Source organism: Euprymna scolopes, chromosome 35 (assembly GCF_053919585.1).
Source record: "Euprymna scolopes isolate OS-2025 chromosome 35, ASM5391958v1, whole genome shotgun sequence".
Classification (NCBI taxonomy): domain Eukaryota; kingdom Metazoa; phylum Mollusca; class Cephalopoda; order Sepiida; family Sepiolidae; genus Euprymna; species Euprymna scolopes.
In genome coordinates, this window is record NC_136516.1 from 85,922,809 (window position 1) to 85,935,664 (window position 12,856).

The window sequence follows — 12,856 nt, forward strand, 5'->3', positions numbered from 1 at the left end:
ATGCCATTTTCATTCCGTGGCAAGTAGATTTGTTTTCATTTTTGTTTATCGCCATGAGTGCTAATCTGAATAAGCACCCAAAACTTTACCGCTTTAAATTTATTTCTATGCATAAGAGAGAGAGAGAGAGAGAGAGAGAGAGAGAGAGAGAGAGAGAGAGAGAGAGAGAGAGAGAGAGAGAGAGAGAACTCACCTCTTCATTTTTATTGGGCTTAAAAATTATTGGTTTTAAAAATAATAAAAATAAGTAAAAATATAATAATAACTATATTTATAAATAGAAAGAAAAAAATTAAATATGTGCATATCTCTCTACATGAAGTTGAATAAGACTGTGCACTTATTTCTATATTTCAATAAATTTTGGAATATATATTCTAGGCAACATCGTGAATAACATGAGCACATTATTATTTATAAACTAATATTTAAATATGCGTATCTTTCTTCCTTTCTCTCTCTCTCTCTCTCTCTCTCTATATATATATATATATATATATATATATATATATATATATATATATATATATATATAATTAAATAATTTTTATTTTTTATTTTTATTTATTTATTGTTTATTTATTATTCTCTATCAATTTATTTTTTTATTTTCCATTTAGTGTCTTCTAACAACTCTTGCTGACATTTTTTTAAGTGATGACCTGTACATTTCAGTTGACCTATATTATTTTGCCCTATATATATATTTTCGCGCCTTTTAACATTTCATGTCTAGGTCATTTTGACATTTGTTTTTCTATTTTATATTTAATTCTATCACTATTTAATTTTCCCCCCTCTTCTTCTTCTCTGATCTTTCTTATTTATATTTATGTCTCGACAGTAGAGTGAAAAGCATATCTTATTTTTCTTTTATTAATATTATTGGAATTTTTTCCCTTTTTTCCCTTATACACATTTTTGTGAATTATTCCATGGATTTCTGCCTTTGGATTATTTTGGACCATCTTCCAATTACGGGATTTCCTTGGATTTTACTTGTGCAAATAGAAATTCAATTAACTTTCTTGAGGTTATATATTTGGATTTTACCGTTACTGGATTATTTATCTTCCACCAGACTATCCATTCACGTGTAATCACCTTTTTCTTCACCATATTCCCTCTGCTTCACTTTTTTGTTATCAAGTAAGATCTTTGACTTACTTGTTGTTTCATCAAATACGTTTGCATGCAAAATCCAATCCCGCATTTTGCTAATTCCTATCCTCTGATTAGAAGGAAAATATTTCTTCGAAACTCCGGGGATTAAGGACTATCCACTTATCAAGTGTTTCCTTTTCAGATCAAATATGTTTTTAACTCTTTTTCAAAGTGTTTTTTAACATGTTTTATTAACTGTTTGCTCATATATATATATATATATATATATATATATATATATATATATATATATATATAATTGAGAATGTGTGTGTGTGATCTGACAGACCGACAAAATGTTATTTTATACTAATGCATTACACACAGATAAAACTGACCAGTGGCGGATCGTGCCTGAGATTAGTGGGGGTGCTGTTTCAAAAATTTTACCTATTTTTTTAATATCGTGTAAAAGAAATTCGAATATATAAATAAATAATTAATCAATAATAAACAAACATTCAAATAAATATTCAAATATGTAACAAAGATAAATAATCAATCAGAAATGGATAGCACGCAAAAACTTTTTTATTAAAATATTTTTTTTGTAAAAATTGTGTACATTTTACAGAATAATAAAAAAATAATATATACATTCATTCTTTTTCAACTTTTCAGATTAAATAAAAATTAGCGTTTTTTTTTATTTTTTTATTTTTTTATTTTTTTGCAAACAAACGAAAAACATTTTTTAAAATACATTTTATTTACAATTTTTTAATAACTTTGAAATTTACTTGCCTCCCTACGAGGGTTAATTTAGGAGTTTACTATTTGAAAATAGCGTTTTATTTAATAACAGTTTTATTTAAAAACTTTATTTTTAAAAATGTATTTATAACAAAACGTATTTGTAAATAAAATACAAAATAATTTTTTTTTTACATTTTTATATAGTGAGCAAACAAGCAAAAATACTTAAAGATACAAAATTTTATTTAGAAATCTTAACAACTTGCATTTTATATAAAAAGAACAAATTTGGCTATTTACTGACCTTCCCATGCCGGTAAAGATCGACATAAAGTGGAGAGTTATTATAAGAAAATAGGGTGTCATATATAAGCATTATAAAACATCGAATTTCAATGTAGCTTTCTCCCCAAAGGAAACAAAAAATTAAAATTGTCTCAGTCCAGAAGGATTTCTAATTACTTTTTTTTTAATGCGTATTATCTGCCCTATCTACTAACAAATTCAATGTAAAGTTTAAAAATGCATAATTATAAAAACAGTTTTTTTTTTACGTACAAACACATTTTAATTAAAAAAAAAAACTTGTGTAAAAAACATTTTTCAAAGTGTAAAACTTCTAAAATTGTCCTCGTCGGAGGCAAATAAATGCTGATTTTTTTTTAATATCTAAAACATACAAGTTAAAAATATTTCTAACTAAAATGTATTTTCAACATAAAATGTTTCTTCGCTTGTTTGCTTCTAGGAAAAAATGCAAACAGTTTTTTTTATTTTGTAAGTTTAGTTGTTGTAAAATAAATAACATTTAAAACTACTTAAAACAAACAAACAAAAAGGCAGGTAGATGGAAAAATAACATTATTTTTATGGTAAGATTTATTTATTGTATATTTGATTTTTACCCTTAGTCGCGTGTTTTCACTGCTAAATCCCCGAATACTTTTAATAAAAAAAACAGGTTCTGCATTTCCGTCTGCTACCGAATTAAATCGCAACGCTAAACGTGTGCGTATTTAAAAAAAGCACACACATGTTATATGTACATTTTAATAATAATAATAATAATAATAATAATAATAATAATAATAATAATAATAATAAAAATTTGTAAATAAGCCTCCTTTTTTATTTTTTCAATAACAAAATGTTATCATAGGTTCACACTTTAAGCAAAACACCGAATTTCACGAGCGTCTGAGACGCGGAGGTGCGAGAAGCGACAGTTCCTCCAGCGGCTTTTATCGGCTGTCTCATGCGCATGCGCACAAGAGAATTTCATTAAGAAAGTGTAACTGGGAATTTCACAGCTACAAGCAAGTTTTATTTTTATTTTTATATGAATTTGGAGATACCGACATTAAACTTAATGATTTTATAATGTACACATGGAAAAAATAAAATAAAATAAAATAATAATAATAATAATAATAATAATAATAATAATAATAATAATAAAAAACAAACAAACAAACAAACGTATTATTTTTAATTTATCATTAATATTGTGTAGAAATAACTTGGGAGTGCTGCAGTCCCACAGCTCCATGCACGAGCCGCCACTGAAACTGACATGCTAAATTTAAACTTGATAAACATTCGACTGGCAATCTGTGGACGCATCTATAATAAGGTATGTCCTTACAATCTGCGCGTTCAGCGGTGAAAACCATTTCCAAGTTAAGCGTGACAGAGGGACGGAGACGCTTATAAAACTACAAGAACGCGTGTTGCGGACGCAGATAGGATCCGTGTTAATGTCGCAAACTACAAAATTAGGCTGCTAAAAACAGCCTATCCTGCCTTGACAGAGTACAAAATAGACTTTGTGGCTTAGTGGGGGGTGCCCTTTTCTCTATCCTGCAACCTCTCTCCCACAGAAGAGACGTTGCGAGCCTATCATTGTTTTATCGTTATTTCCATGGCAGATGCTCGTCTGAACTCCAATCTCTGGTTCCCCCTCGCCAATCTTTCACGAAAAACACCCGTCTAGCTGAATCCACTGTGAAAAATTTCCCCCACTCTATATTTGTGCCCAAATCAAAACGCGGATTCCATGAACAAAGCTTCTTTCTTAGAACTGCACGCCTGTGGAACTCTGTTCCGTCTGCCTGCTTCTCACCGGACTACAACTTGGATGTCTTCAAGTCCAACGTTAACAAATTCCTAATGAACCGCCCCATTAAGTAAACACTTCATCAAATCTCCACACTAACGTAATGTACTTGCAATAACCCTTATCCCTGAGTGGCTTCCGGGCCTTGATAAGTGGTGATCACTGTGTAAAAAAAAAAAAGTATAATAGTAAAATCAGTGATGATAATAATAGGTGATAGTAATAGTGATAAAACGGAGTTGAAACAATCAAGCAAAGATGACTGAGACGAATGGATAAATTATTTAAAATTTATTTTTTATAAAAGATTGTAAAAGAAAAGAGAAGATACGAAAGTTTCTTCTTGGTCGAAAGTCTCTTTCTGTGTAATTCAATGTTTTTCCATGTAATAAAAAAAAGTCAGTTCCTCAACTGAGGTATAAAAAGATCTATATGTGATGAAGTAGAAAAGTCCTGCGACTGAATTAATTTGAATGTTTTTTTTTTGTTTTTTTTTGTATTGAAATAATCAAGAAAAGTCTTGCGACTGAATTAATTGAATGTTCTAAAGGGGACAAGTAAGAGTTCTTGGTTAGAAATAACCAGTCTTTTTTACGAAGAATTAAAAGTCCACCCCACCGCTTACTTAGCGGAGAGATAGAAAAGGGTAAACATGAAAAGTCCATTAGGGTTGCAAGTCCGTATCCACGTGGAGGAATTAATTGTCGTGGCGCACGCGTGTTTAACGTCCAAGCGCGGACGGGTCGATGTTGATTTTTACGCCATGGTGCTTAAAGGTCGACCTGGTGTGGGCGAAAAATTACCTTTTTATACTTGTCCGACCGGTTCCAGGGAGTCCTTAAGAAAAAAAACAAACATTTTTTTAAATTTGCTTTCTTTGTAATCCGATTGGATGAAAAGAATAACATTCTTATGACGTAAGATCATTTAAATGACGTCCGCACGAATAACTGAAATTTCGTTTAAGAACCACCGAATTTGCGTGGGTGGGGAAAGAGAATGAACGCACAGCTGAAACGATGTTTATATATCCACACGCGCGCAACTGGGTTTTACTGCTGAGGCAGCGCGCCATTATTTTGTTTTGGAGTAGATTCGACGCGCGTGCGTCGGGACTACGACACGCGTTCAAAAATGCGTTTCAAAATATTTAAAATTTCATTGTGATAGACTAACAAAACTACTATTTCTAAACTTCAGTGTGACAGATTGACCAATGAACGAAGTTTTTTTACATAGATGTTTAGGCGTAGCTGAAATACAATGCGCCCATCCAATTAGCGCATTTATCGACTGAAAGAATATTTTAGTCTTAAGCTCGACGTGACGCACTGATGGACAGAGTTCCTCGTTATGATGACAGGACGTATCTAAATTCCAGTCGGCTCCTGCTCAAACATACTTATATCAAAGAACATTTACGGTTTCAGCTCCAGTGACGTGCGCACACGCATTATGACTGCCACCCACAGTGACGCGGTCGCGTGACTCGCCGTCCAAACTTTCAAAACTTTATTGTTTGGATCTTCTTCAGTTATATAACAACTTGGATGACGCGACAGTGTTACAATAACGGCTTCTTTTATAGTTAAAAGGGAAATCTTTTATCCTCCTCCTCCTCAAATAAAAGCGCACCAAGGGTTAGGCGAAGTAGGTACATACCCATGACCCCATAAATCAGGCCTGTCCAAGAAGTATCGTTTATCTGCTGACGTCAGAGTCGTTGGTAATAAGTAGGGCTATAACAAGTGAATATTCTTTTTTTTTCTGTTTTGACTCTCGAGTATATATCCGACACAGTTAGACACAGTTAATCAATCGAGAACTACATCACCTTATCTAAAAACATATAAGATGTTAACTGATATATACTCGAGAGTCAAAATAATAAAAAGAATACTCTCTTGTCATAGACCTAGTAATAAGTTACGTCTAATCAGATTCGTTTCCAAGCATTCGTTTCTCCGATATCTTCTGGTTAAAAATTATTTCCAGAAGAATATCGAATACTTACGCCCCTAAATGAAAGTATTTCTGTGGAACGACTCTGAATAACCCTATCGTATCGTATATCAATTTAGCGTTTTTTCCGCTAGATCTGGAGATTTTGTTTGGAATATAGCGGATAAATGTTGTATCAAGTAGTTAGCGTTTTTTTTTTTTCTCTAAAATCTGTAGATATCGTTTGCCAGTAACGTATAAAGAATTTCAACAACAACAAAAACTGTTTTCTTGTATTATTTTTTTTTTATTAAAATATTGTTGCAGTATGAAATTAAAATATATTTACATTACCATTACATGTTATTTTCGTCAAAATTGGAAATATTTTCACATTTTTACCGTTACGGAATTCGCGTGTCTTTCGCCAGACTCTTTTTCAAGAAGACTCGCTTAAGAATTTCACTTTCATCTTTATACAGCCCAAACTACAAAATTGGGCATATTTTCAAATTTTCACCAGCTATGGGCAAATAGCCCCACTGTCTTGGGAAAGGAAAAGGCTAAGGGAGTAAATCCTGACAAAATCTCCGGTTTGGAGTCCCGACAGGGGCACGGCGAAGCAAAGCACTGCCACACCTTTCCGGCAACTTCTGCAACTGCGCCAACTCTGACCGCATTGGGTTGCTTTTCCGTTGGATTTTGTCTGCAACGCAGAGAGGGGGTCCTAGATCTCCTTACCACCCACCTTGGCCTGCATCAGGAGGGCCAACTTCAGCTTCGACTTTAAAGCCAAAGCAGACGCTGAAGTGCACCAGACTACACCTTTTACACCTCAAATTAAAAAAGCACAACTTCAAATTAAAAAACACAACTTCAAATTAAAAAAACTAAACTTCAAATTAAAAAACATAACTTCAAATTAAAAAAAGACAACATCAAATTAAATAAACCCAAGTTCAATTTAAAAGCACGTGACATTATGTTAGAATTATTCATACTCAAACTTTGTAAGGTAATTTGCATAACATCACTTATGCAAATTACCCACTATTACTTGTAGTTGCTCGCAACAATAAAAAAAGAAAAGTTTCTAACAATTAACATTACAATAATTTAAAATATGGAAAATAACAATGGATCTCCGGTAGTTGTGCGATCAAGTAGAGGAGTCAAGAGAGGCACAGTACGTGGTCAGTACAAACGCAATCGAAATTCTCCTAAGCGTCGGATTCTGGAAGCCGCTCGAAATAGCAGGGACTGGACAACTGTCGCAGAGAACTGTGGGATAAATAGGAACACCGCGTACGCCTGGGTGAATAAACAGGCCAAGGGGCAAGACGTGGAGGATAAACCGCGGGGTGGAAGGCGACATAGGAAAGTGAATCCGGACATGGTCAACAACATGCTTGATATAATCGGAGAAGATCCTACCATCACTCTCAAGGAGTTGGCCTTGAAGATTTCGGAGATGCATGGAATCAACCCCCCAATCAGCGTTACTACCATAAATAACCATCTCGATGGTAGACTCTTCACTGTAAAACGGGTTCACAAGCAAGCCGAGAATGTCAACACTCCGGAGAATAAGGTAAAACGTCGTATCTATGTAGAAAGGGTTATGGCCGCATTGGGAGCTGGTAAACATGTGGTGTATTTGGATGAGTCAAACGTGAACTTATTTTGTACTCGGACCGTTGGACGATCCGCGAGGGGCCAGAGAGTGGTGCTACATGTTCCAGGCTCGAAAGGTCCAAATATTCACATGGTTGCTGGTATTAGTCAACAGGGACTCATCAACTTCACCCGCAGGCGTGGCGCCTACAAGCACCCGGATGTCAACCAATGGGTTGCAGAACTACTCAATTCTGTCTTCGCAATGGGATATGATGCGACAGGTAGCCTTGGTAATTGACAACGCCCCGTGCCATTCCCGAGTGGAACAACTACACGACCAGGCAGCTCAACCCCATCGAAATGGCCTGGTCAGCCATCAAAGCCGTCATCAAGAGGGATCTACCGAGCGTTATACATGTGCCACAACCGGAAGATATCACAAAAGTGGAGCACCGTCTTCGTCTTGTGGAGACCGCCATCGACCGAGCCTACCAAGTGGTAACTCCTGCCATGTCTCAGGCATTCTGTAATCGGGTTCAACGCCATCACGCTAGATGTCTCAGGGAAGAGGACCTCCCTGTTGGAGAATAAATGGTTTATCTATCATGTAATAAAATTTTAATTTAATTTGAACTTGGATTTTTTTAATTTGAAGTTGTGTATTTTAATTTGAAGTTTAGTTTTTTTAATTTGAAGTTGTGTTTTTTAATTTGAAGTTGTGTTTTTTTAATTTGAACTTTAGTTTTTTTAATTTGAGGTGTAAAAGATGTAGATCTAGAATGCCACTGTTTTATGAAACAGAAGGTTGCCATCATCATCATCATCATCATCATCATCATCATCATCATCGAGTAAGAGTGTCTTTAGAAAGTGTTTGGAAAACATTTCTTTCTTTCGTTTTTTATTTTTAAGGAACACAAACACTAATGTGAATTTCGCGTGATTAACGCACCGTTCCGACATTTGTAAAGACTACCGTAAAAACAACAAACGGACTTCTACTGATTCTATGTTCCAACAACATGACAAACAAACAAAAAAAACCCCCCAAAAAACGAAATACATACTGATGATGAAGTGTATCTTCGAAATATATTTATAAATTTTAAATAAATATCTGTTTATTTTGTAACAATTTTGTTGTTTTGGCTTCAAATGTATCAAATACGTATTTATTTTATTCAAACTCAACCGGCGCTTCTATCAAGGAACACGAACCCTACCGTATATAATCTCATACATAGACGTTTTAAAACTGCATCCAATATTCGAGGTTTTTCGCTATTCGTAAAGGATGTGTGTATCCTAAAGAACGTAACCACTGCGAATAGCAAGGAAGTACTGTATGTATATATATATATATATATATATATATATATATATATATATATATATATATATATATATATATATATTCACAAATAAAATCATAAACGAATTTTAATGTTTAAAATCCATGAGACAACGCGGTGTTCATTTACTTTTAACGCGGAAACACATTTCTTTTAAAATGAATTCTTATGTTTTTTTTTGTTTTTTTTTAAAATCAATATTGAATAAAATTCAGTTTCAGTATAAATTGTGTTCCTTGTCTTTATCTTTTTAAATGCATTAAAAATTTTTTATAATGCCCTTTTCTTTAAAGCTCTTATTTATTATCGACAGGTCTAACTTGCTTACCACATGAATGGCGTCATTTTTCAGTGAACAGGCCTGCTTTACAGGGGTGATTATGTAGTAGGACGTCCTTCAGTCTTGGGGACTATGGAGATGCGTATGATGGGGAACACCGTCGACGGTGGCTGAATAGGCCAATCCTAGATTTTCACGGCCAGCCGCAGATGTCACAAGTATAAGTAGGTGAAGCAGTAGAACTGAGGTTGATCTGTAGCAGTGTGTGCCACTTAGTTGGTTTGATCAATACCATATGCCAGGTTTGGAGACGTCCGTAAAGTGTAGACCTGTACAAACTTTCTTGCGTTTGCCCAATTTAAGTTCGCTGTACATATGTTACATATGTCTGGTTGGTGATCGTCTAGCGATTAAATGAACAGTTAATTCATTTATCAATGAATACGAGACACTTGTTTATAAAAACAGACTTAGTTTATTTTACGATATATTTAATATACACACACATATGTGTATATATACACATTTCAACACAATGACGGTGGTAGGGGAGTTAGTCCCTCAGCTGTCCGTCTCTCTGACTGTCTGCTCTGCTTAGTTTATATTTTCTCTTTTATTGAAGTATCTTTGACCTCTTAACCCAGTTCTTCGCCAGCTCGTTATTAACACTTTTCGCTGGTTTTCGGTTTGATCCATAACCGATTTGACGTCATGGATCCAGGTCGTCACAAGCCCGGGGATTCCATTGTTTATTTTAATTTGCTTGGACATTAGTTCGCTCGCACCTCTCCGTAACACATAAAGGCTTTGGGAACGCATGTGTCGTCCATTCTGTGGATATGGCCTACCCACAGCAGGAGCGTGTACATGGAGGGTATGCCTGCTTTGGCTAGCATGTGGTCATTTGTGACCGTGTCTGGTTAGGTGACACCAAGAACTCGGCGCAGGTATCTCATGTGGAGAACATGGAATCTTCTTTTTCTGACTGGTGTACGTCACCCGAGATTTGCCGATGACACATACTTGGTACGCTTGGATTTTGCGATACACCTCCGAAATAAACATCCGTTGTTGAAAGCGTATGTACAAGAGTTAAAAGAGAGATACAAACTTGTCGCGTGTGCTTTATACGCAGAGGACAAATTCCATAAACGCCTCCCCAAGCTGAACATACGAAACTATCTTTTTATACATACTAGCTATCCATACCCGCCGTTTCCCGGGTGTCTTTAATTTAATCATATTCTTGTGCTTTAAATATCTATATAATAATCCACAAAGACATTTCATGTTTGTACGTACGTTATCACCGTTCACACACAATAAACATGTAATAGCTCAATGAGCAAAGATTATGATTAGTGAGTAATCTGATATTGTAAGGTAATTTTTTTTTTTTTGATTTTACTTATATTAAAATAAATTATTCCAAAATCAAATTACGTTGTCCTCTCGGCGGAAGAAAGTAGATTTAAAAAAAAAAAATAAATACATTTAAAAAATTGACGAAAATACTATTTCGGACTTAAGCGTGACAGACCAAGGAAAAGTTATTTAATATTTTAGCGCGACAGACATATGAAAATTCGATTTCAAACAAAATGCATTGCGCACAGACAAAAATCACTCCAAAATTAAACCTCACAAACATTGGACTTTAGTGCTACCAGATCAGCCTGTATGAAGATATCGGCTTTCTGACTTAAATGCACCAAACATTAACGTTTATGTTTTCTTTTCCTTTTTTTCGAAACTCAATCATGTTCTGAAAAGCTAAAAACAAAAACAACAATTCTTACAATTCTTCTTTCTTAGAACTGCACTCCTATGGAACTCTCTTCTGTTTGCCTGCTTTCCAGCTGACTACAATTTGGTAGTTTTCAAGTCCAACGTAAACAAATTCTTGACGAACTGTCCGCTTAATTAATCCAATTTGCCAACTTTCCACTACTAACTATTGCTACGATATTATCCCATTGACTACTATACACTCAATAACCCTTATCCTCGAGTGTAATCCTTGCCTTGATAAGTGGTGATTACTATGTACAAAAATTCTCTCTACAAATCAATCAAACTGAACACTATGAATAAATATTTACAGAGATAAAGAACTTGAAGTATAAATCCTTTTTTCTCCAAAATTACCAGTTTCAGCATTAAATAACCGGAAAGTGAGTGGTACAACGTAAAACAAAACAACCAAACCAAACACCATAAATAAATATTTGAAGATATAAGGAACTCGAATCATAATTTTTTTTTTCTAAAATTGTTGGATTCGTCGTTTAAATTGCATGAAAAGAGTTTATATGGCATAAAACAAAACAACTAAACTAAACATCGTGAATAAATATGTAAAAATGTAAACACATTTTTTTCAAAATTGCTAGATTTAGCATTAAATAAGCCAGTAAAGGGTTGATATGACACAAAACAAGTTGATATGCCGTAAAAAAAAAACAAACAAAAAAAAAACAATCAACATGAATAGATATTTAAAGATATAAAAAAAACTTGATGCATCAAACTTTTTTGTCAAAATTACCAGATTCGGCATTAAAAAAAATAAAAAAAACTGAATAGGGTTGATATGCCGTAAAACAAAAATTAGATGCGTCCATTCAATCTGAGCATTTATCGCTGAAAACAACTGAAAACATGACAAACAGACAGATAGATATGAGCCACATTTAGAGTCGCACGAAAACGTCTAAAACTGTATTTCTAACTTCATTTGACAGACTAGAAAATATGCGATTTCTAAACTTCAACTTGACAGACGAACCAAGAAACGAAGCCTTTTATATAGATGCTTTCGGCGCAACTGAAATATGAATCCATTTAATTAACACGCTTAGCGATGTATACGGTAATTTAGACGCAAGCGCAATAGACAGATCTACTGACTGCGAGACGAGCTGTGCTTTATATGCACGTATCTATTAATACTATTAACCATTGAAATGTGACGCACTGACGTACAACGCTCATTCATTATGTTTACAGGACGTAAAGGAATTCTCATCGGCTTTTTCTGAACAATACTTATATCAAAGAACACTTACTGTTTCAGCTCCGATTACGCGGGCACACGCATTTTGGCTGCCACCCACGGCAACGCGGTTGCGTGACTCGGCTTTAAGACTTTCGTAACTCTGCAGGTTTGGTATTTTCCAGAAACGCAAATCAGGTATGCGGATAGCCCAGATATATAACACGGTAGAGTCACAATAGCGGCTTCTTTTATTGGGAAAAGTACGAAAAAAAAAAAAAAAAAAAAGGAACGAAAGAAAAATACATGCCAATAGTGAAGCTGAATAGCTGTATGCCCAAAATAAGCTCCTTCAGTTGAGGGCGGTGCGCATGACTTTATGCAAAGGCATAATCTTGTCACACGTGTTATTCACGCATCGAACCGATGTTTCAAATTCTTCTCTGGTTGAACCAAAAAAAAATTACCTTTTTGCTAACTAGCTGTTCATACCCGGCACTGCCCGGGTGCATTTTAATTTTTTTTTTTTTTTTGATCTTGAATGTAGATACTAACTTGCTGCCCGCCTTAGCAAGATGTGACACAAGGTCGAAAAGTAGGGATGTCCAGCCAGTGCCCTCCAAGGAGGGGCACTCTGGTCTAGCAAACATTCTCGGAATCCCCATTGGCATTCTCCGGTAGGGGTGCCTCAGGCA

At 34.7% G+C, this 12,856-nt stretch overlaps 1 long non-coding RNA gene across 1 annotated transcript; it reads right to left on the reverse strand.

The window, feature by feature from the left end:
* Positions 1–4,252: 4,252 nt before the first annotated feature.
* Positions 4,253–12,443, reverse strand: LOC145259969 (uncharacterized). The gene is made up of 2 exons (XR_013864240.1): positions 12,235–12,443; positions 4,253–4,813 (listed from the first exon to the last, which is right to left on the reverse strand). It is a non-coding gene; the product is annotated as an uncharacterized LOC145259969 (long non-coding RNA).
* Between the last annotated feature and the right edge of the window lie 413 nt (positions 12,444–12,856).